Here is a 25442-nt window from a genome sequence, read left to right as displayed (position 1 = left end):
ACGATGAAACCCCCTCTCCACTAAAAATACAAAAAATTAGCCGGGCGAGGTGGCGGGCGCCTGTAGTCCCAGCTACTCGGGAGGCCGAGGCAGGAGAATGGTGTGAACCCTAGGGGGGCAGAGCCTGCAGTGAGCCGAGATCACGCCACTGCACTCCGGCCTGGGCGACAGAGAGACTCCGTCTCAAAAAAAAAAAAAAAGGTAGAAAATGATTTTTTAGAGATATTAAAAATAAGAAAAATAATTCTTTTTTTTTAACCGTTTCTAGGAATCCTCATTTCTTTATGTATATTCAAGTTTCTGTGTGATGTCATAATCTTTTTTCCTAAAGAATGTCCTTTGACATTTCTTATAGTTCATATCTGCTGTTAAAGAATGCTCCTAGTTTTTCTTTGTTGGAAAAAGTATTTATCCCTCAGTTTTAAATGATATCTTTATTATGTATAGTGTCAATAGTATTTTTCTTTCGGCACTTTGAAAATGTCACTCTATTTTTTCTAGCATGAACAATTTCTGGCAAGAAGTCTGCTGTATTTGTTCTCTGTGGTTTTTTTCTATGTAATGTGACTTTTTCTCTGGATGACTTTGAGATTTTTTTTTATCTTTTGTGGTCAGCATTTTGAATATCATGTTTCTAGATATTTATTATCATTATTATTATTTTGGAAAAATAGGGTTTCACTCTGTTGCAGATGCTGGAGTATAGTGGTGGGATCATACCTCACTGCAGCCTCGAACTTCTGGGCTTAATTGATCCTCCCACTTCAGCCTCTCAAGTAGCCAGGACCACAGGTGTGCACCACCATGCCTGGCTAATTTTTGTATTTTCATTTTTGGAGATGGAATCTCATTTTACATCCCAGGCTGGTCTGGAACTCCTAGCCTCAAACAGTTCTTCCACCTCAGTCTTCTGAGTTGGGATTACAGGTGTGAGCCACACACCTGGCTATTTTGTCCTGTTTGAGCTTCTCTGAGCCTCTAGGACCTGTGATTTTATGTTTTTAGTATTTTTGGAGACTTTTTAGCCAATCTCTTCAAATATTTCTTCAATGATGTCTCCCCCAACCACTACCCAAGTTTTAGTTTGGATTATTTCTCTGGACCTTTCTTCAGGTCACTTATTCTTTCCTTGACTGTCTCAAGTCTACTGATAGACAAGTTAAAGGTATTCTTCATCTCCATTACTATGATTCTTCCCCCTAGCATTTTAATTTGACTCTTTTTCCTTTTACATCTCTAGAATGTTTTCACAACCACTTCTTCCATTCTCCATGTATTCTCCAGTTATCTATGCTGAATAACAAGTTAATAAAACTTGGCAGCTTGAAAAAAACAAATATTTATCATTTCACAATTTTTGTGGACCAGAAATCTGGAAGCAGCTTAGCTGAGAGATCTGGCTCAGGTTCTCTCATGTGGTTACAATCAAGTCATAGGCTAGGGCTGCTGTCATCTGAAGGCTTGCCTGGAGATGGGGATTCTACTTCCAAGATGGCTCACTTCTACGGCTATAGGCAGCGGGTCTCAGTTCCTCGACACCTATTGACAAAGGCCTTGGCTTATCATCATGTGGGCCTTTTCATATGTCTGTCTGTCTTGACAACATGACAGTTGATGTTTTCCAAAGGAAGTGACCAAAGAAAGAGCAAGGCAGAAGCAACACATTTTTTATGACCTAGTCTTGGATGTAAAATACCATCACTTTGGCTATATCTTATTTATTAAGTCCAGCCTACACCCAAAAGGAAGCAAATTAAGCTTCACCTCTTTAAAGGAATTTCAAGAAATTTGTGGACACATTTTAAATGGCCATAGCCTTGCTAAACCAAGTTTCAGCCTGAACGGTTACTTCCTTGGTTAGTTTTTGAGGCTGTCTTAAAACTGGATTGGTATCTCTTGTTAGTTCTCAGGAGGTACTTTGTCTAGTAGGCATTACATTTTTCAAAGTATTTCCTCTTTACTAGTCTGTCTTCTGTACTATAGAATAAGCAACTTGAAGGCAAAGATTGTGTCTTACTACATTTGTATCTCCAAGCCTGGCACAGTGCTTGGCCTTTGGTAGGCTTTCAACCAATGTTCATGGAAAAACAAATCATGCCACTCAACGAGGCACCTTTTCTGCCTTACCACATGATAAGCAGAGAAGGAGAGGGGTAGAAATAAATTGTATGGTGCATTCCCTGTTGTGCTTTGCAATCTGTATACATTATCTTATTTAGTGACAGACTGAAACTTTGATAGAAGCATAATCATGTGGTAGGAAAGGATAAATAATTGTGCTTTTATACTCTCTTGCTACTTACTGCTGCAGAGTCTTGGGCAGCTAATTAAGACTCTAAGAACCTTAGTTTTCTCCTAAAAAAATGAAAGAATATAATAATAATTGCCTTACCAACTTCACATTGTTTTAGTGAGGAGCAAATAAGACAATGTAAATGAAAGAGAGATACAAACTATACATATTATACAAGTATGTTAATATTATTATTTCTCAAATTTTTATAGAGCATAGGTGATATTGCCAAACATGAAGAAGATGCTTCAATTTTCAGGAATTTAATCAAAGGTGAAACCGTTATTCCACTGATAATCAGTAAGTTCCAAGGTCATTCATTCATTTAATATTGATTAACTCCTACCATATGCATATTCAAGACACAGCCCCTGTAGTTCAGACACCTCAGTGTCTTCAATTAAGTCCAGGATCCTGCAAAGTTTTCAAAATCTTTTTATACAAAGCTCTTATAAATTCACTGGTAAGAATCAGCACTTTTAAAATGACAGAGGAAGGTTACTAAAACAGCAGTGCAAACGGTGAGCTAGAGGCCTTAGACATTTCCTGAATCAGAAGTCTGGTGGCCCCTGCTCCTGCAGCAACATTGGCTCTCCTCTAAGAGCAGAAAGTGTTGGTGCCTGGCATTCAGCAAGTGCTCATTGTTCGTTAAAGGAATTAAACAAATGACTATCTCTTATATAAGAATCATCAGATGCTACATCTGGACTGGATGGCTAATCTAGCTTCCTGATTTTGCAAAGGAAGTAATAGAAGCTCAGTAAGGTCAATAAGTTCCAAGCTTATATAGGCATGAAATAGCAGAGTTTAAACTCTAAAAAATGTTCTGACTCCTTATTTTGTGCATTTCTCTCATTTGCATTCTCTCTCAGCATTTCTCTCAGCATTGTGCATTCTCTCTCAGCATTCTGCTCCTCATTTTGTGCGTTTCTCTCAAAATATTGGACTCTACTTTGAGAGATTATTAATATAATTAGCTTTGCATTTGAATAATGAAGAAAAAATAACACTGATTTACCTAATAAACTTCTTCAAAGAAATACATATCAGCCCCTAAAGTCAAACCTGTGTCCATTGTGGGAAATAGTTGTTGGAAATAGGGGAATTCTTAGGGTACATGTGCCATTTTCTATGTCTGTTTTGGCTTTATGCAAGGAGAAATTTGGCTAGTTTTCAGAGAATCCAGGAATTTGTTAAGTTGATCATGTTCTTTGATTTAACTTGGCATGACTTGAAAGTATTATAATCTACTTGCTGTGCCATGGAGAAGTGGAGGAAGAAGTGTGTGGTTAAGCCAGTCAATTATGACATGGTTAGAAAAGTAACTCGGGGGAAAAGACAAAACAGCCACTCTGTTTCAGTTTGTTTGGTTGAGGCACTTAAGACATATACTAATGCAGACCAGACTCCCCAGAAAGGCAAACTCTCCTGGGTATGAATATTATTACTCAATATGCCCCTGACATTAGGAGGAAGCTACAAAAAGCAGCAGTGGAACTTTAAACCCCTACGAGCCAGCTCTTAAACATGACCTTTAAGGTTTACAACAATAGGCACAGGGCAAAAGAGAGAGAGAGAGAACCAAAATAAATAGTCAAAAAGTGTAATTGTTAGCCGTTGTCTTAGGCCTCCTGTCAACTCAGAATTACCCATCCCAAGAAAGTGTCATGAGATCAGCATCTGGGATGCCCAGATGACAGCCCTTGACTTGCCAGCCCCTGAGCCAAAATCACTGTGCCTTCTGCAGGAATGAGGGCCATTGGCCATGAGAATGTTCTAACTGTCCCTGGTGCATGGAAAAAAAGACTCCTCATCAATCTGTCCAGCCAGAAATGAAACCCAGGGCTTCCTCCATGTTCTAAAAATTCTGGGTAATAATTGCTGTGGGAAGGAGACTCAGGCTTTCTGATACTAGAACTAGCTTTCTTGCACTAGTTGCAGCAAGCTGCCTTGCTTAAGTAAAATTACTGGGGGTCCTGGACCCTTCTTCTGATGGGCAGCTTCCCACAGTGGCAGTGAAGCAGGCATCTGAACATTATTCTTTGATGTCTCCACATCTGGGTAAGTTTTCTGGTGGACTGGGGACTCTGAGGTCTCCTCTGGAGCAATGTGGTTCATCCGTTCCCTTCTATAGCGTCCCCTTCCCTGCCTCAGCCTGTCTTCCATACCTATTGGGGCAAACACAATTTGGTTAGGTGGATACGTTCCAATTTTGTAAATAACTTGGATTCAGCTGTCTTGTATATAGGTCACTTCATTTGTGTGATGTGTGTTGTGTCCAGCATGCTATCAAATTGGCTTATAAATAAAAGAGTGCTCATGAATTAAACAAGAATAGGCTAAACTTGATAGTTGGAAGAGAATGTTGTGTCTTCTAAAATTTAACTTCAAGATTTTTACCTAGGTAAACCACCGATGTTTTTAGGCTTTAGAATATTTTTAAAAGCTTTGAATGGGTAGGTTTTTGTATGGTTTAAATTCTTAAAAATTATAGAATGGTTCTCATCTATAAAATCCCAATATCTGGTAGGCAGTTCAGAATTTTCTGCCTCCTAAGTTTATATGAAATGTGCCAGGGGAAACATATTTTTAATTGGAAAAAAGAATTTTTTTTTTTCCGATCTGGAACTTATTAAAAGGCTGGTTCAACACATGAAGGAACAAGTGAATAAAAAGAAAGATATGAGGAGAGTTATGGATAGAAGATACATTTTTTTGTGTGTGGGGAGGGATATAAAGAAAGAGTGATTTTGTATGAGGAGGGATTTTGTGTGGTAGATTCTTTTCCTAGAATAAAGTGACAGGTTATTTGGAAGAGAGGTGGCATAGGATAGGTCAGAGAGTCCAAGCATTGCAAAAGAGTGATGGGGTTTGTAAAGCGAAAGTTGTCAGGGGGATTTTGTATATTATTAAGCTGGCTGTGATTGAAGAAAAATTCTTTGTGATAGACTTTCTAGAAAATAATCTCCATATTGGAACTGGGTTTTCTTAAGATATTGATTTGTGTTACAGGAAATTTTTCTTTTAATGCTATAACTGGTTTCTTTTAATGCTATAACTGGTTTCTTTTAAAACTTCTCAGATTCATATCATAGATATTCAGCTGTTATTGTGACTCACTCCCTTTGAGAAGACTTGAGATAATAACTCTGCTTTAGGTTTTTAGTCAGCTCCTATAATTTTTTCTCCTCCAGTTCTAACTGTTGTTATGACCTCATGCTAAAATATTTTATCTTAGAGGTCTATAAAAAGTGTGTGGTTAAGCCAGTCAATTATGACATGCTTAACCAATATAACTTGATTACATACTTTTGGCTGTTCTTTTTTTTTTAACTTTTATTTTAGGTTTGGGGGTACATGTGAAAGTTTGTCACATAGGTAAACTCATGTCACAGGGGTTTATTGTACAGATTATTTCATTACCCAGGTATTAAGTCCAGTACCCAATAGTTATCTTTTCTGCTTCTCTCCATCCTCCCACCCCCCACCCTCAAGTAGACAGCAGGGTCCGTTGTTTCCTTCTTTGTGTTCATAAGTTCTTATCATTTAGCTCCCACTTATAAGTGAGAACATGCAGTATTTGGTTTTCTGTTGCTGAATTGGTTTGCTAAGGATAATAGCCCCCAGCTCCATCCATGTTCCTGCAAAGGACATGAATTTTTTCTTTTTTAATGGCTGCATAGTATTCCATGGTGCATATGTACCACATTTTCTTTATCCAATCTGTCACTGATGGCATTTAGATTGATTTCATGTCTTTGCTATTGTGAACAGTGCTGCAATAAACATTCACATGCATGTGTCTTTATGGTAGGATTATTTATATTCTTCTGGGTATATACTCAGTAATCGGATTGCTGGGTCAAATGGTAATTCTGCTTTTAGCTCTTTGAGGAATCAGCATACTGCTTTCCACAATGGTTAAACTAATTTACACTCCCACCAACAGTATGTAAGTGTTCCCTTTCCTCTGCAACCTTGTCAGCATGCTATTATTTGACTTTTTAATAGCAGCCATTCTGACTGGTGTGAGATGGCATCTCATTGTGGTTTTGACTTTCATTCCTCTAGTGATCAGTGATATTGAGCTTTTTTTTTGTATGCTTCTGGGCTGCATGTGTATCTTCTTTTGAGAAGTGTCTGTTCATGTCCTTTGCCCACTTTTTAACTTTTTTTTTGTTTTTCTCTTGTAAATTTGTTTAAGTTCCTTATAGATGCTGGATATTAGACCTCTGTTGGATGCATAGTTTGCAAATATTTTCTCCCATTCTGTAGGTTGTATGTTTACTTTGTTTGTGGTTTTTTTTACTGTGTAGAAGCTCTTAAGTTTAATTAGGCAACACTTCTCAATTTTTGCTTTTGTTGTGATTGCTTTTGATGTCTTTGTCATGAAATCTATGTCTATTCCTATGTCCAGGATGGTATTGCCTAGGTTGTCTTCCAGGGTTTTTATAGTTTTGGGTTTTACATTTAAATCTTTAGTCCAACTTGAGCTGATTTTTGTATATGATGTAACGAAGGTGTCCAGCTTCAATCTTCTGCGTGTGGTTAGCCAGTTATCCCAGCACCATTTATTGAATAGGGAGTCTTTTTTCCTTGCTTTTTTTGTTGTTGTTGACCTTGTTGAAAATCAGATGGTTGTAGCTCTGTGGCATTATTTCTGGGCTCTTTATTCTGTTCCATTGTGTCTATTTTTGTCCCAGTACCAGGCTGTTTTAGCTACTGTAGTCCTGTAGCATAGTTTGAAGTTGGGAAACGTGATGCCTCCAGCTTTGTTCTTTTTGCTTAGGGTTGCCTTGGCTATTTGGGCTACTTTTTGGTTTCATATGAATTTTAAAATAGTTTCTTCTAGTTGTGTGAGAATGTCATCGGTAGTTTGATAGGAATAACTTATAATGGTTGTTTTTATTGAATCTGTAAATTTCTTTGGGCAGAATGGCCATTTTAACAATATTGGTTCTTCCTGTCCATGAGCATGGGCTGTATTTCCATTTGTTTGTGTCTTCTCTGATTTCTTCTAGCAGTGTTTTGTAATTCTTGTTGTAGAGATCTTTCATCTCATTTGTTAGCTGTATTCCTAAGTACTTTGTTCTTTTTGTGGCATTTGTGAATAAGATTGCCTTTCTGATTTGGCTCTCAGTTTGGGTGTTGTTGGTGTATAAGAGTGCTATCCTGCAACTTTGCTGAAGTTGTTTATCAGCTAAAGGAGCTTTTGGCCTGAGACTGTGGGGCTTTCTAGATATAGAATCATGTGTCCTGCAAATTTGGATGCCTTTTTTCCTATTTGGAGTCCCTTTATTTCTTTCTCTTGCCTGATTGCTCTGGCTAAGACTTCTAATACTATGTTGAATAGAAGTGGTGAGAGACAGCATCCTTGTCTTGTGCTGGTTTTCAAGGGGAATGCTTCCAGATTTTGCCCTTTTAGTATAAGGTTGACTGTGGATTTGTCATAGATGGCTCTTGTTATTTTGAGGTATATTCCTTCAATACCTACTTTATTGAGAGCTTTTAGCATGAAGTGATGTTGAATTTTATCAAAAGTCTTTCCTGCATCTATTGAGAGAATCATGTTTATTTTGTCTTTAGTTCCTTTTATATGATGAATCGTATTTCTTGATTTATATATGTTGAACAAACCTTGCATCCTGGGGATGAAGCCCACTTAATCATGGTGGATTAGCTTTTTGATGTGCTGCTGAATTTTTGCTAGTATTTTGTTGAGGATTTTTGCATCAGTGTTTATCAAGGATATTGCCTGAAGTTTACTATTTCTGTTGTGTCTCTGTCAGGTTTTGGTATCAAGATGATGCTAGGCTCATAGAAGGAGTTGGCAAGAAATCCCTTCTAAACTTTTTGGAAGGAATGGTACCAGCTCTTCTTTGTACATATGATAGAATTCGGCTGTGAATCCATTAGGTCCTGGGCTTTTTTTTTGGTTGGTAGGCTATTTGTTACTGATTCGATTTCAGAGCTTATTATATGTCTGTTCAGGGCATCAATTTCTTCCTGGCTCAGTCTTGGGAGGGTGTATGTGTCCAGAGATATATCTATCTGTTCTAGGTTTTCTAGTTTTTGTGCATAGAGGTGTTCATGGTAATTTCTGATGGTTGTTTTTATTTCTGTGGGGTCAGTAGTAACATTCCCTTCATCATTTCTAATTGTGTTTATTTGAATCTTCTATATTTTCTTTATTAGAAAGAAATTAATATATCTTATTAATTTTTTCATAAAACAAACTCCTGAATTCGTTGATCTTTTGAATGGTTTTTTGTGTCTCAACCTCCTTCAGTTCAGCTCTGATTTTGGTTATTTCTTGTCTTCTTTTAGCTTTGGGGTTCATTTATTCTAGCTTCTCTAATTCTTTAAGTTATGTTGTTAATATGAGAGATTTTTAACTTTTCAATGTGGGCATTTAGTGCTACGAATATCCCTCTTAACACTGCCTTAGCGGTGTCCCAGAGATACTGGTATGTTGTATCTTTGTTCTCATTATTTTTAAAGGACTTCTTGATTTCTGCCTTAATTTCACTATTTACCCAAAAGTCATTCAGGAGCATGTTATTTAATTACCATGTAATTGCATGGTTTTGAGTGATTTTCATAGTCTTAACTTCTGTTTTTATTGTACTGTGGTTCAAGAGTGTGTTTGGTATGATTTCGGTTCTTTTGCATTTGTTGAAGATTGTTTTATGTTCAATTATGTGGCCAATTTTAGAGTATGTGTCATGTGATAATGAGAAAAATGTAAATTCTGTTGGTTTTGAGTGGAGAGTTCTGTAAAGGTTTATCAGATCCATTTGATCCAATTTTGAGTTCAGGTCCTGAATATCTATGTTAATTTTCTGCCTTGATGACCTCTCTAATACTGTCAGTGGAGTGTTGAAGTTTCCCACTACTACTGTGTGGGAGTCTGTATCTCTTTGTAATTCTCTAAGATCTTTCTTTATGAAACTGGGTGCTCCTGTGTTGGGCGCATATATATATTTAGGATAGTTAGGTCTTCTTGTTGAATTGAACCCTTTACCATTATGTAATGTCCTGGTCTTTTTTTATCTTTGTTGGTTTGAAATCTGTTTTGTCTGAAATTAGAATTGCAACCTCTGCTTTTTGCTTTTTTCCATGTGCTTGGTAGATTTTCCTTCATTCCTTTATTTTGAGCCTATAGGTTTCATTATGTGTGAGATAGGTCTCTTGAAGACAGCATACCATTGGGTCTTGCTTTTTTTTGAATCCAGTTTGTCACTCTGTGCCTTTTAAGTGGGGCATTTATCCTATTTATATTCAAGGTTAGTATTTATATGTGGATTTGATCCTGTCATTGTGCTGTTAGCTGGTTATTATGCTGGCTTGTTTGTATGGTTTCTTTCTAGTGACATTGGTCTGTGTGTTTAAGTGTGTGTTTGTATTAGCTGGTGTTAATGGTGGAGGGTCTCCAGGTTCTTGGTGTCTTGAACAAAGAATTGCACAAAACACACAAACAAAGCAAGGAAGAGATGAAGGGATTTATAAAAAATGAAAGTACACTCCACAGTGTGGGAGTGGACCCAAGCATGGGAGCACAAAGGCCCTGTTACAGTTTTTGTGAGTTTAAACGCCCTCTACTTGGGATATGCCCTATGTAAATGGAGAAGATGAAGTAAAATTACAAAGTCATTTACTTGGTCTATGCCCTATGGAGAGGATATTTCATGTCATAGCTGAAGTGTGAATCAGCCTTATGTTCTCTGCCTCCAAACCCTATTTTCCTGTCTCACTGGTAGCAGTCTTTTTTTTCTACATTTAGTGCTCCTTTCAAGATCTCTTGTACAGCAGGTCCAGTGGTAATGAATTCCCTCAATATTTGCTCATCTGAAAAGGATCTTATTTCTCCTTCACTTAGGAAGCTTAGTGTAGATGGATATGAAATTCTTGGTTAAACTTTTTTTTTTTTTTTAAAGAATGTTGGATATAGGCCCCCAGTCCCTTCTAGCTTATAGGGTTTCAGCAGAGAGGCCCACTGTTAGCCTGATGGGGTCCTCTTGTAGGTGACTTGCTCTTTCTCTCTAGTTGCCTTTAACATTCTTTCTTGCATTTTGACCTTGGAAAATCTGATGATTATGTGTCTTGGGATAATCTTGTGTAGAATCTTGCAGGAGTTCTCTGTATTTCCTGAATTTGACTCTTGGCCTCTCTAGCAAGGTTGGGGAAGTTTTTATGAATGATATCCTGAAATATGTTTTCCAAGTTGTTTGCTTTCTCCCTGTCCCTTTCAGGGATGCCAGTGATTCATAGAATTTGCCTCTTTACGTAATCCCATACATCTTGGAGGTTTTGTTCATTTCTTTTTATTTTGTTTTTATTTTTGCCTGACTATCTTATTTTGAGACCCAGTCTTCAAGTTCTGAGATTCTTTCCTCAGCTTGGTTTATTCTGCTGTTAATGCTTGTGATTGCATTGTGAAATTTTTGTATTGTGTTAGCTAGCTCTGTCAGACCTGTTAGGTTTTCGTTTATACTGGCTATTTCATCCTTCAGCTCCTGTATAGCTTTATTGAAATTCTTATTTTTTTCTGGATTGGGTTTTGCCATCTTCGTGTATCTCAATGGTCTTTGTTTCTATTCATATTCTGAATTTTACTTCTGTCATTCCAGCTAGTTCAGCCTGGTTAAGAACTCCTAGAGAATGGATGCAATCGGTTGGAGAACATATAAAACACTGTGGTCTTTTGAGGTTTTTTTTTTTTTTTCCTAATCTCTGCATGTGGGTGTTCCTTTAACTGCAGTGTAGATTGAGTACTGTCAACAGACTTCTGTTCTAAATGTTTTCACTGGGCTGAGGCTTTGTGCAGGGTCTTCACTTGAAACTGACTTCTTGTCTCTGGTTTCAGAGGCTGGTACGTTAGCAAGGTATTTTTGGTATTGAAGCTTTGGGGAATGATCCAGCAGGTGGCACTTAGGCTGACTGGTCAGTTGGTAGACTCTAGCTCAGTTGTGTAGCTCCTCTATGTTTCCTGACAGTTGCAGCCATGTTCTCTCTCAATGCTCTGAAAGTGTGGGTTTCTTTCCCCCTTGAGTGCTGGCTGTAGATTGTGGCTTAGGACTCCTGTGCTGCCCACTGCAGCTCTGGGGTGATCTCAGTGTTTCTTCCTCAACTTTGAGGCAGCAGAGGAAGGGACCTTAGTAGTGGCTATAAACAAGGGTCATTTGCTTGTTTCTTGGAGGCTCCACCCCAGAGAGATGCAGGTCGGCAATCACTCAGTGCAATCCGCCCAGAATGGAGGGTCTGTGCTGTGGGCCCAAGTCACAGGTTTCCTGTCCGGTGATGAGCAGTGGGAGGTGTTTGGGACCCAGGGGAGACAGATTGGCCTCATCTCCTTGGGTCAGCTGCAGCTTGTTGGAGGTATGGATAAGGCACTTAGGGTCTTTTCTCCTTCATTAGTCTGATGGTGGCAAGGGCAGTTCCACTGCGGAGACAGTGGTAGAAAGGCATTCAGTTGCCCCTGGAGGCTCTGTCCAGGGAGTTGCTGAGTTACCACTGGCTTGATAGCTCTGACAGCATGTGGCTGGAGGCCTAGGCCTGGAACACCTGCCTAGTGAGGAGATAAGGGAACAGGCACCCATGTAACACCCTGGCCACTTTTCTATAGGGCTGCTGCAGTATGCTTGGGGCCCGTTGCAGTCTCTAGTCATCTCATATTTTCCAGTTCCTGGAGGGTTCACCTGTAAAGGCTGAGAAATAGAAAAGAGGGCAGCCTGCTTCTCCCTCTGGGAGCTTCATCCTAGGGAGGTACAGGTCTGTTGCCAGCCAAACACACCTGTAGGATGTGGCTGAAGACTGGTTGGGAAGTCCCATCCAGTGAGGAGGAATGAGATCGGAGACCCACCCAAAGAGAAGTCTGGACACATTTTGGTAGAGCAGTTCTGCTGTGCTGGAGTCTGCCTCAATCCCTGGTCACCTCGAACACTCCAAAGCTCAAAGGCTAGAACAGCTAAGTCACCCAAACAGCAAAGATGACGGCCTGCCCATTCCTCTGGGAGCTCTGTCCCAGAGAGTTTTCAAATCTCTCTTGGCTGGAGAACACAGGCAGGGGTGACTAGAGGGCCCACCCAGTGAGGAGGAATGGGATCAGGGACCTGCTTAACAAAGCAGTCTGGCCACATTTTGGTAGAGCAGTTGTGCTGTGCTGGAGGATCACTTCTGCCCCTGGTCAGCTCAGACTCTCCAAAGCCCAAAAACTAGAGAGCTAAGTCACCCAAACGGCAAAGAGGGCAGTCCACTCCTTCTCCTGGGAGTTCCATCTCAGGGAGGTGTAACCCTGCCTACTGGTGGCTGGCTGGAATTCCAAGCCAGTGGGTCTTATCCTGTGAGGTGCCATGGAAGTGGGGTCTGCAGACTGTCGCTGCTCAGCCCCCTGGATTCAGCATCTTTCCTAGGGGTATGTATGGGAGCCCACTTGGCTGGGCGCAGCTACTTTGCTGGAAAGCCTGAGTGTCTAAGGCTCCTGAGTCTCCATGTATACCTGAGCAGCTGCTATGCTGAGACTCCATGTAAGTCTCTCAGTCTGAAGGCCCTGGTGGAGTGGGTTCACAGGGAGATCTCCTGACCCAAGTGTTGCAAAGATCCATGGGAGAAGCATGGTTTCCTGAGGTAGTACATTCACTCACTGCTTCCCTGGGAGTGGGGAGGGTCCTCTGGTTTTGTGTTGCTCCCAAATGGGGCATCATCCTGTCTTGCTTTTCTTCATTCTCCGTGGTACAAGTTGTATCCTTGATTAGTCCCAATGTGAATATTTGGATGTTTCAGTTGAAGGTGCTGTATTACCCCTTTTGTACCTTGCCATGAGAGACACGCACACTAGCTGCTTCTACTTGGCTATCTTGGCCACCTGTCTATTGGTTTTTCTTAATGTAGAACCTTATTTTTGGCTTTTAGTTTTTGACTCTTATATTGCATAACAAATTTTAAGGGCTAATGGGTGCCTGCCCACATCCATTTCCATATGGTCTAAAAAAGTTTAATTGGCTATCAGTCTTTTGGCTCTAAGTCCCGTAGCCAAAGGAAATCCCAAAGAAACCTGAAAAACTAACTCAAACCATGACAGGAAATAGGAGGTCAGACATGCTTCGCCATGCTTACTCCCCAAATTTAAATTTAGGCCAGGATCAAAAGGCCTTTCAAAATTAAAATAAAATATTGCCCTTTCTTCCAAATGAAAAACAAAAACAAAAACCAAAAAACTCCCTTGTTTAACTGGAAGACTTAGTCTTACTAAAGACTTAAAAAAAAAAAAATTCCATTCCTGGCACGGTGGCTTACGCCTGTAATCCCAGCACTTTGGGAGGCTGAGGCAGGTGAATCACGAGGTCAGGAGTTCGAGACCAGCCTGAACAATATGGTGAAACCTCATCTCTACTAAAAATACAAAAAAATTAGCCAGGGATGGTGGTGTACGCCTGTAGTCCCAGCTACTCGGGAGGCTGAGGCAGGAGAATCACTTGAACCCAGGAGGCGAAGGCTGCAGTGAGCCGAGATGGTGCCACTGCACTCCAGCCTGCGTGACAGAGCAAGACTTCATTAAAAAAAAAAAAACGAAAAAAAACCTTGAAAATCAATTACAACCAAAACACCCCTATCAGCTATTGTTCAATACCCCCACTGCTGTTAAGCTTCAGAAAATCACTAGCTGGGGACACTTGTCCAGGATTAAACCTGTTTCTTGTGACTCCCCACAGGTATAAGAGGAAGACCCCACACCCTACATTTGTGAACCCCTAGAAGACTTAAAGCTATTGTTTTGCAAACACACAAATAAATAACATGACAAGGAAGAGCATATGCAACAATAAACCACATCTATTATTCTCACCTGGTTTTTATCTTTCCTAAGACCTTGATAACTACTTTATTATTACTAATTTTTGGCCCTTGCTTGTTTAACCTCTCAGTTAAGTTTGTATCTTCTAGACTACAACAATTCCACATGAAGATGATGCTGGCACAAGGCTTCCAACCCATTCTGTCTTCTTACCCAGAAAATAAAAACATCCTGGTGTTGGGCCCCTTACATCAGGTATCCAGAGATTTTTTTACTCCTCCAATAGAAGGAGTAAGAGTCTATGCCCATAGAATCAGCAAGAAGCAGTTACAGAAGATGGACCTCTTCCCTTCTGCGGTCCCCTTAAGATTAAGGAGTATCTAATCTCTGAGAGAAGCATGAAGGAGACCAGCAGGACTTGTTTTCTGGTCACAACCCTGCTGACCAAAACAGGATCTCACCCATAAAGGATGAAGTGAATAAAGTGGCAGGAACGAGCAGATGGCGATAAAAGCAATCCCTAGCTGCCCTCATTGCTCGTTAGCATAAGACATTCCCACCAGCACCACGACGGTTTATAAATGCCATGACAGGCCGGAGGTGGTGGCTCACGCCTGTAATCCCAGCACTTTGGGAGGCCAAGGTGGGTGGATCATGAGGTCAGGAGATCGAGACCATCCTGGCTAACACGGTGAAACCCTGTCCCTACTAAAAATGCAAAAATTAGCTGGGTGTGATGGCATGCGCCTGTAGTCCCAGCTACTCAGAAGGCTGAGGCAGGACAATCGCTTGAACCCAGGAGGCAGAGGTTGCAGTGAGCCGGCACTGCACCACTGCACTCCAGCCTGGGTGACAGAGTGAGACTCCATCTCAACAAATAAATAAATAGATAAATAAATAAATAAATAAAAAATGCCATGACAGTGACCCAGAAGCTATGACTTTATTCCATAGCAATGGCCTGGAAGTTACTGCCCCTTTCCTAGAAAGTTCTAAATAACCCGTCCCTCAATTTGCATTAACCTGCCCCTTAGTTACATGCAATAACCTGCATGTAATTGAAAGCAAGTAGAGGTGAGTAACCATACAGTTGCCAACAACCCATACATTGCAGCCTCTGGGTGCACTGCCTATGAGTTAGCCCTACTTCACAAGGAGCAGTACCCTTTAATAAAAGATTGCTATATAACAACACCAGTTTTCCCTGGAATTCTTTTCTGAGTGAAACCAAGAACCCTTCTGGGCTAAGCCCCAATGCTGGGGCTCACCTGTCTTGCGTCGGACCCATCAATTGATATGAAATGTGATTTATTTCAGGCAGAAAACTATTTACTCTGTTTCATTTTCCCTAGCTCCTTGGACAAACGTGTTTTGAGTTTCAAGTGAGCAAACCTTCAATGTGTCTGCCATTTTGGGGAAGAAGTTGTAACTTGGAGGGAAGGTAGAGGGATTTATTATGAGAGCTTTGCTAGCAGACATCTCATTCTTTAAGACAAAATCAACGCACAAACATAATTGGTGAGAAATACAACATAGTGGTTAAGATACAAGCTTTAGCATCAGAGCTTGGTTTAAAATTCAGTTATGTTTTTGACAATTGCATGACTCAGGGATGACAGATTAATCCTCACTTATAAAATGGAGATGATGAGACCTATCTGAGGAGAATGTTGTGTGGATAAGGGAAATAATTACTCTAGATCATTTATCCTGTGCCCATAACATACTAATAGCTGAATAAACTGTGGCTTTTATTATTACAAATAATGAAACTAACTGAAGGCACCACATTCTCTAAATAGTACTCCCTGCTCTTTAAGAATTCAACAGGTTTGCAATTTGTTCATATCTCCCCTATAACTATGTGACATATTATTAAATTGATCTAACTCTCTGAACCTATTGATGAAATGAAAACATTTAATCCTGTCCTCAATCAAGTACAGGCCTAGGCCACTGTAAAGACACAAAGCTCTGAATTTCCAGGATGTAAGTGGAAGTAAGTCAGTGAACCTAAATTATGACTCCTCTTGCTGGGAACATTCGATGACTAGAGTGAAGAGCTGTGTGCTGGCAAGAATATGGCCCTGTAAGATGCTGGGAAATTTTTCCTAAAATGGTTCCATTGACTGCATCCTGAACTCTCCCACCCCAAAATACTCCAAAACAAATCCTCTTCTCCAACCAACACTGATTTCAAAATTATGTGAAGGAAAATGCCAGCAGAGTAAAATCCAGGGTGATCTTATTCAATTGATATTTTCCCGTACAAGTAAATTTACTTTTTTCTCTTGTAAATAAGCTGAATGACATAAAGATAATTCAAGATGAAAAAATTACAGTAATATTTTTAGCATCATGGCAAGCAGCCAGTTCCTCCAAATTAGAAATGCCAGATAAAAGTAGAAGATACTCAGTTAAATGTGATTTTAAGATAAACTATAATTTTTTTTAAGTGAAAGGATGTTCTTAGTCAGTCTTGACCCTTGTAGGTGGACTTAGAAGAATTGCCAGGGCACCTCCAATGACCAGGCTCCATGTTGGATGTACATGTACAACATACACATTTAACTGGACCTCGTATATTTTTATTTGTTAAATCTGGCAACTCAAATCCAAATGAACTGAATTATAATCACCTTTATAGTTACTTGTCATACTTAATTACCCTTTAAAAAATTATATTCTGGGACACCTTTCAGATATCTTCTGGTACTTGTTTATTATTTTAAAGAGATGACAAATTTGTAGATTAGAAAGTTACTGAATGTATACTTTCTCTCCTTATGGAGTCATCATTAACATAAATTGCCATTTATATTGCTATTTATATTAATGATGACTCCATAAGGAGAAAATTAACTTGCATAAAAATAAAGCTGAATTCTTCATAGGCAAGCATGAAATAAATATGCCAGTATAGGCTTCTGGGAACCAGAGAGAGAAATTTAAACTTCATGATTGGAACCAGCTGGACATTTTTAAAAATTTTAATGACCATGACCATTTAGACACAAAGAATCTTCCAATTTCAAATCCTGGACAGTTTTTACCAATGATGTCACAACAGAGTACTAATATTTGGGGCTTCAAATGAAATCTTTATCATGTAGGGATAGATCGAAATTTGAAATTTCACCCATGCTGATTTTAGACAGTGTCAGATTTATACTATTAAAGTTTTAATACTTATCTTACCAGACGATCTTCTGGTAGCTGATAAGAGATGAAACCTGAGAAATTCATTCCAAATCCCAGTGAGCAGTCATACGGCCCTTTCTCAGGACAGTCTGAAAAAGTTCTATAAAATTTCCCTCTCACAAGGGGACCTATTTGTTCATCTGAATTATGCAGTGTGTGAGAGAAGATTTGCTAAGATGTAGCAATTTGCTTCAACATGTGACCTTTGCTTGCTGAGGTCTCTCAAGCCTTGGGGACAATTTAAAGTGTAGATAATAATCTTGATGATCTCTGGCCCCTAAACTCCTCACAGAAAGATTCCAAATCTCTCTGCATTTCCTGTGCAGTCCCTAGTGGGACTTACTCATTGATTCAAAACGAGTAAGACTCAATTCTTGACCTCAAAAGTGTGGTAGGAACAATATGGCTGTGGTCTTGGTCATCACCATTCTCCATCCATGACTGTTGTGCTCTGCTGCCAATGCCTCACGGGCCTAAAACTGAGGAAGCACCTCTAAGCCAGGGTCCGCATGACTGGTTGCAGAGAGTGCATCTCTCTAGGTGGATCCTGGTAAGCAAGCTGCTGTTTTATATTTTGCAACATCCCTCTCAAGGAGCCTACGACGAATCCCCCGTGCTGGGTCAGAAAATATTTCAATGGTTCTTAATGTGTCTCGTTGAAAAGAATCCCTCTCCTCTGATCTTGCACCCAGTGTCCCAACTGTGCTTCTGTGCATCTCCATTCTTTTCTTCACTACAGTGAGTTTCCTACTTACCCAGGGAACTTTGTCAGTCTTTTATATATTGTGACTCACTTTAGAACCTTAGATTATATTGTAAGTTTAAGTGTTTTCTTCTCTGTTTTATCCAAAATTACATACTTATGTAAGTAACAATCTTCTGGATCTACTGTTTTGTTCATTCATCGCTCTATTTATTCAAATAATATTTTGGCTAAACAATTTCAAGCCAAACAATTTGATTTCTGCCCTCATGAATCTTCTAGCTCAGTAGCAGATACAGGGGCAGCAGAAATATCATTTAAAAAAAAACAGTATCTGTTGTCTTCTCAATTCTCTCTAAATTTTGTTGTCCTGAAACTTCTCACACATTAAAAGAATTACATTCATTTTATTCAGAAAGAATGCAGTTCTTGCCTAGAAGAAAGGGATATTACTTGAGTTTGGGTTTCAAATTAGACTTTTAAGTACATTTAGAGCAGTAGTCCTGAAAGCTAGTTTTACTTAAGAAATAGATTTTCTGAATCCCCAAAATTTTCCTTTAAATATCAGAGACTAAAGCTTAGAGGATTGACGAGAGCATAAACTATAGAACAGGGAGGACTGTATTCCTCAATGGAATCACTGAAGTTCCAGCCCCATGAAGAAGACAAAAAAGTCCTTTCAGTGCTGTGTGAGGAACTGGAGAAAGATTGAAAAAGGGTAAAACCAGGTGAAGATGCTACCTGGGCCTCGTCTTGCCTCAACATATATCATCTCCTAGGCCTTGACTCAGAGTGGGAATCGGGAAGAAGATAGTAAGTGTGGGGAGAATGAAAGTACATTGGACCAAACCAAGTAAACAGAATGAGTTTATCTAAGTTGCTGCTCGTGGAAGTGATCATCAAGATTCCCCATTCATCCTTCTTTCTGGGCATATGGCTCCCTGAAATTAGGCATGGCCATGGGACTTCACTTTGGACAATAACATGTGAGCAGAAGTGATGCTTTTTACCTCTTAGTAGAAGCACCAAAGACGCAAGATTCTGCAGGCTGTTTTCTGCTAGGCAGCCGAGAAGGACACAGACGGCACCATAACAAGATATAGAAGAGTGGCAGCTTGGATTCCTCAGAATGCCGAGCAGCCATATTTGGTTTCCATCTATCCTTTCTTTATTTTACTTCTCAATTTGTACTAAGCACAAGAGGAGGAACCAAGTGGTTTTGGATGGAAATCATGAATTGAGTTTTGAATATATGAGTGTGTGATGCCTGAGACATTGAAGAAAATATGTTAAGTATGCAGATGGACATATAAATACAGAATTCATAGGAAAGATCTATAGAGATATAAATTCATATGTTGAAAGGATATATAAACCCTGTCTCCCACCCCAACCACATTTCTTTCATTAGAAAAGATATTTTGAATCCAGGAAGGATTTAACTTATGATGATCCCATTTAACTGATACTAAGTACTTAGAAAAAAACTGTAAACGAAAGACTTTACTTTCAAAACATACAAAACAGTATTTTTATTTATGCATGCATGGAGAGAAACCAAATGATATTTCCATTTACCTTTTTTAAACTTCACTATAATTCTATTTTAGCTGCAGGTGAATCCATTTATCCCAAATAGTGATACTGAATATAAATTGAAACAAATGAACTCCATATTCCTTAATTGATTTATACCCGTATGCTGTGATTTAAACAGATAAAAATAGGAACACTTAAAAATACATGAAGTAAACAAATGCTTTCCTAACAGACATAAACTTTAGATTCTACAGTTTATCTTTCACAAAGAGACAGCTCCAAATTATGAGAAAGTTGAGGGTAAACCAGTAAGCAAGCACCTAGGTATTTGCGTACATACAGAGGATATGGGGAAAGTGAGTACATAATACCACAAGGCAATGTGTTCCTGTTTGAAATGAAAAGAACTAAGTTGTTCCCTGGTTTTGAACTTGCTATTAAGATGAGAGAACCATTGCCTAGTGACCTTAACCTCATCACAGAAACAAAAGAGATTAACAAAAGCAATCAAGATAGTGAAGAAACATGAATTTTAAATATTCAAGCAATGGTGTTGGGACTATGGTCGGGAAGAGAATGTCAGGAAGAGAAAGAATAGCTATTCGATGTATTAAAATAAATTTATGTTGGAAGGGTGGTGTTAGATGTGGTACATTTCCAGAAGATAGAAGATATAGGGGCAAATTTTGCTTTGAAGTAAGTAAGAGCTTAACATTTTTTTTTCGGCTTCTTAGAGTAATATATCTTCATGGCAAAAATTTTTGAAAAATGTAGAAAAGTAAAATTTAAAAAATCACTCATAAGCTCTTCTCCCAAAGATAATCACTGTTAATATTTTGTGCACATACATATAAATATGTACACATGTTTATTCACTGGTTCATTCAGTAATCGTTTACTAAGCACCTATTATGTTCCAGATGCTCCTTTAGGCAGTCCTGTAATTGATGCAATTCTCTACTATAGGACATTTAGGTTGGGTTCACTATCTTTCTACTATACTGAATATCTTTAATATAAATTTGTATGTGTGGCTCTGATTATTTGTTTAGTTAATATTCTTAAAGTAGACTTTCTGAGTCAAAAGATATTCTGAAATTGCTTCCTCCCAAATGATTGATTTACTTTTTCATTAGCAGTGTAGAAAAGAATTATTTTCAACTGCACTTGCAAACATCATCATATTTTTGGTTAATCTGTGCTGATGAAAGTTAAAACACATATATTTAATTTGCATTTTTTTTTACCAATAAGGTTGAAGATTTTTGTGTTTTTAGTGAATTAGTATATCATTTACATTTAAAGTTGAATGTAGACTGAAAGTTTATATCCCACCAAATTCATGTATTGTGACCTAATCCCCAATATGACGGTATTTGAAGTTGAGGCTTTTGGAAGGTGATTAGGTCATGAAAGTGAAGCCCTCATAAACGGCATTAGCACCTTTATAAAAGAGATGACAGATGTGCCCTTGTCCCTTCCACCATGTGAGGATGCAGCAAGAAGACACTGTCTATGAACCAGGATACAGGTTCTCAGCAGACACTGAATCTGCTGGCACCTTGGTCTTGAACTTCCTAGCCTCCAGAAATGTGAAAATAAATTGCTGTTGCTTACAAACCACCCAATCTATGGTACTCTGTTATAGCAGCTCAAAGGACTAAGACAGTTAAGTAAATTTAAATAATGTATAAAATATTTATAAAGAATAAAGAGAAAATAAGCTCCAAATGCCCATCACCCATCTTAAGAAAATAAATACTTTTATTACCTTTCAAACCTCTGTGCACTTTAGTATATCCTTCCCCCTCCAAAGAAAGTACTATTCTCAACTTTGAGTTTATCATTTTCTTTTCTTTTTTTTTTTTTTTGAGATGGAGTCTCAGTCTGTCACCCAGGCTGGAGTGCAGTGGCACAATCGCAGCTCACTGCAGCCTCCCCTTCCCGGGTTCAAATGATTCACCTGCCTCAGTCTCCTGAGTAGCTGGGATTACAGGCACCCACCACCACATCCAGCTAATTTTGTATTTTTTAGTAGGGACAGGGTTTCACCATGTTGGCCAGGCTGGTCTTGAACTCCCAACTTCAGGTGATCTGCCCACCTCGGCCTCCCAGAGCACTGGGATTACGGGCGTGAGCCACTGCCCCCAGCCGAGTTTATAATTTTCTTACTTTAGCATTTTACCACATACAATTGTATGTCAAATGACAGAGTGCTTATTTTTGTATTTTAAAAAGCTGTATGAGTGGTCTCATACTGTACACAAACTTTCACACATACCCCAAATCTCCTTTGTACTCAACATTAAGAGATGTAAGCCTGTTTTTTCATATGGTTGTATTTCATTCATTTTCACTGTTAAAGTACAATGAATAATATATAGTGTTATATACAATATTTTTTAGCCTTTCTGTCATTAATTAACATTTGAATTGTTTCTAGTTATATTAGTCCATTTTGCATTGCTATACAGGAATACCTGAGGCTGGGTAATTTCTAAAGAAAATATGTTTATTTGGCTCATGATTCTGCAGACTGTACAAGAAACATGGCCCCAGAATCTGCTTCTGATAAGAGCCTCAGGAAGCTTCCAATCATAGCAGAAGGTGAAGGGGGAGCAGGTGTGTCACATGGCAAGAAAGCACGAGAGAGAGGAGGAGGTGCCAGTCTCATTTTAAACAACCAGCTCTCGTGAATAGAGTGAAAACTCACACATTACTGCAGGGAGGGCACTAAGCAGTTCATGAGGGATCCACTCCCATCACCCAAACACCTCCTACTGGGCCCCACCTTCAACATTAGGAGTCACATTTCAATGTGTGATTTGGAGGAGACAGACATCCAAACTATATCACTAGTTTTGTGATATTACAAAGTATGTTGCTTTGAATATTTTGTATGGCATTTCTATCCATTTATATGTGCAAGAGTTTCTCTGTGGAATAGTTGTGGGAGCTTAATCCCTGTGTCATAGAATAAGTGCATTTGTAATTTAAAAAATAAGTTGTTGTTATCATTTTATATTGATTTACATCCCCATAAAAAGACTTAAGTATTGTTACAAAGTGTACCAATTTACATTTTTACCCAAAGACATAGATGTCTAGTTGTTTCATATCCATGCCAACACTGAGTATTTTTATTTTTATTTTTATTTTTTTTTAGAGACAGTCTCATTATGTTGTCCAGGCTAGAGTGCAGTGACTACTCATACACATGATCATAGTGCACAATAGCCTTGAACTCCCGGGCTCAAATGATTTTCTTGCTTTAGCCTCTGAAGCAGCTGGAACTACAGGTGCATGCCACTGTGCCTGGCCTAACATAATATTATCAGATATTTTCAGATTTTCCAATTTGGTGCATATAAAATACTACCTCATTGTGAGTTTGTTTTGTACTTTTCAGATTACTAATGATGTTGGACATGTTTTTTTGTGTGTGTGTTTGGCAAATTCCTATTTTCTCTACTTTTCCTTTTGTCTCCCCCCTCTGCTTCCATTTACTTGTTAGTTTGACATTATTGCATTATCAGAGTACATAACAATAGATTACACTCCATTATTGTTATTGTTGCCTCATCTGTTGCAATAACTGGGAATCACATGTATCTTTAAAAACTGATAAATCAAGCAATAGAAATTAAATATATTTAATAATACAAAGAGAAACACTAAGAATTATACTATTAATGACTATTGATCACACTTAACATAGTGAGTTTTATGAGAAAGTGTTTAAAATATCCAAGGAGATGTTGCCTTCCATTTTATAGAAATTTTCCAGAGCATGGAATCAGATGGGATCATTGCTACATAATTTTAGAAAGTTAGCAAAATCTAACCAAAAAATAGTACTAATCAATTATTCTCTAATTATGAGCAGAGACACAAAGCTACAAAAGGAGATATTAGCAAATAGATTCTTTTAAAAAACTACATGAAAAACAGGTAGAATTTATTCCTCATTTACAAAAAAATTAGTATTACGAATTCTACTTATGTAATGTATTTAACAATAGGTCAAAGGAAGAAAGCTACAAAACCAATTCAATAACATCTGAAGCCTGAGAGGAAAATGAAAGACAAGAGGCTGTGGCTGCAGCTGTGTCTGCTGACAACAGGATAAAAATGGTTGCATTGAGAGTGAGCTGCATTTTCACCAGGCAGAGCAAACTGAGAGCAAAGCTGTGGGTTTCTTGGAAATCAAAAGAGGACTCCAAGAAAAGAAGCTTTTAAGAGGACTGGCTGGAGAGTCAAAGAAGATCCATTAGTTTCTGGACCACTGAAAACCTAAGGGCTGATGGTGGGGAGGGGTAAGTGGCCGGCAGCAGGGAGACATTTTCTGTATCTAGGATGGTATAGAAAAGACCCCCACTGGACAGATCTACAAAGAACAACTAAAGAGTCTCATGGTAGAACAGGTGAGCTCTGGACATCATTCAAATCCAGGGGAGGCTCTTATACTGGATTGCAATTGTGTTGGGCATGTACAATGGTGTTCTTTTTCTCGAATGGCTTCTTTCTTCTGGTCAGTCTCTGGAAGGGGTGAAAGAGTGAGAAATAGTAGCCAGCAAGTGTAGAGAGAGATGTGGAAGAGAGAACGGGGAAACAGTGAAAACAATTGCATTTCCCCCATGTTCCAAATGTAGGTTATCCGGGTTAAATGTAGGCCCCACCTGACTAGGCAAAGATTTTTTCCTTTGTTGTGAGTTTGAAAAGAACTAAACATCATACTGAAGTGGAATTATTGAAATTGGATAGACCCAGGTTCAAATGTTGACTCAGTTATGTAACATCTTGTGAATTTTGACAAGTTCCTTAACTCCACTGAGTCTGTTTTTATACCCATAAAATGGATGTAGGATTGTTATGAACATTAATTGAAAAATTATATGTAAAATAAGTGTCCAGCATAGTTCCTGGCACATACTAGTGCTTGAAAACTACCAATCAACTTCATCAATTTGTGTTATGCCCTGCATGGGCACATATTTGTCCTGATACTCTTCAAAATGTAGAAGTACCAACAGAAAAATTGTCTCAGTTCAAGCACAGTATTATTAATATTCTACTGAGTACTAAGTATGGTCGTTAATAGTCTAATATGAGGAAGTCAAAACGGTCTCTGGAAAAAGTCTTTCTGCAAGCTTTTTGAAGCTTCAGGAATTGCTACAAAGACTGGAAAATCGATCTTGAACTCAGCCTTTTAATTTCTTTTCATGATTACTGTTCTCAAATGGAGAATGCAATTAAAATTAATGCTGTCGTAGTTCACTTGCCTCAAAATAAACATTGATCAAATTCTATGTGAAGGGTCTGTAACATCTCTTCTATAATCATTTAAAAATATATTAACAGAGATCTGTGTATTGTAGAACAAAGGGGACTGTTTCTGGGAGACAGGAGTTCTGAGTTCTGGCTCTAGCTCTGCCATGTTCTGTGTGACCTATGAAAAGGCACGTCTTCTGTTTGAGTCCCCTTCTTCTCTGTAAGATGGGTACATTAATACTTCACAGGAGTATTTAAGGATCACACACGTCATGCATGTTAATGGCAAAAATTACAATAAACTTACAATGAAATATTATGGTTGCTACCTACATTCCTGAAAAAATCTGATTAACACAAGCCTCCCAGATATCAAGATCATTGGGACTTCACACAAATATGTTATAATGCTTATTGTTATTATGGTATGAAGCGAATGTTACATGGAGTACTCAGAGGGCTAACTAGCTTATGTTATAATGAAGGTTATTTCTTTCATGTTTTGATGACAGCCAAAAAGAGAGAGATATGAAAGTAGTGTTCACATACTGCTGAACATTAAACATATTTATTAAATATTTATACCTCAAATGATCTAAAATGATCAGAAACTGAGATGTGATACATATAATTTTGCACTC

General features: G+C 38.6%; 1 pseudogene; it reads left to right on the top strand.

Annotated features, from left to right (window-relative positions):
- Nucleotides 1–24845, top strand: part of LOC100967537 (cysteine and histidine-rich domain-containing protein 1-like) — a 244316-nt pseudogene extending 219471 nt beyond the window's left edge.
- Nucleotides 24846–25442: the final 597 nt, after the last annotated feature.

This window comes from Pan paniscus, chromosome 1 (genome assembly GCF_029289425.2).
Source record: "Pan paniscus chromosome 1, NHGRI_mPanPan1-v2.0_pri, whole genome shotgun sequence".
In the NCBI taxonomy this organism is placed as follows: Eukaryota; Metazoa; Chordata; class Mammalia; order Primates; family Hominidae; genus Pan; species Pan paniscus.
Note: the sequence above shows the minus strand (reverse complement) of the source record. Positions and strands in the feature narration are given on the sequence as shown.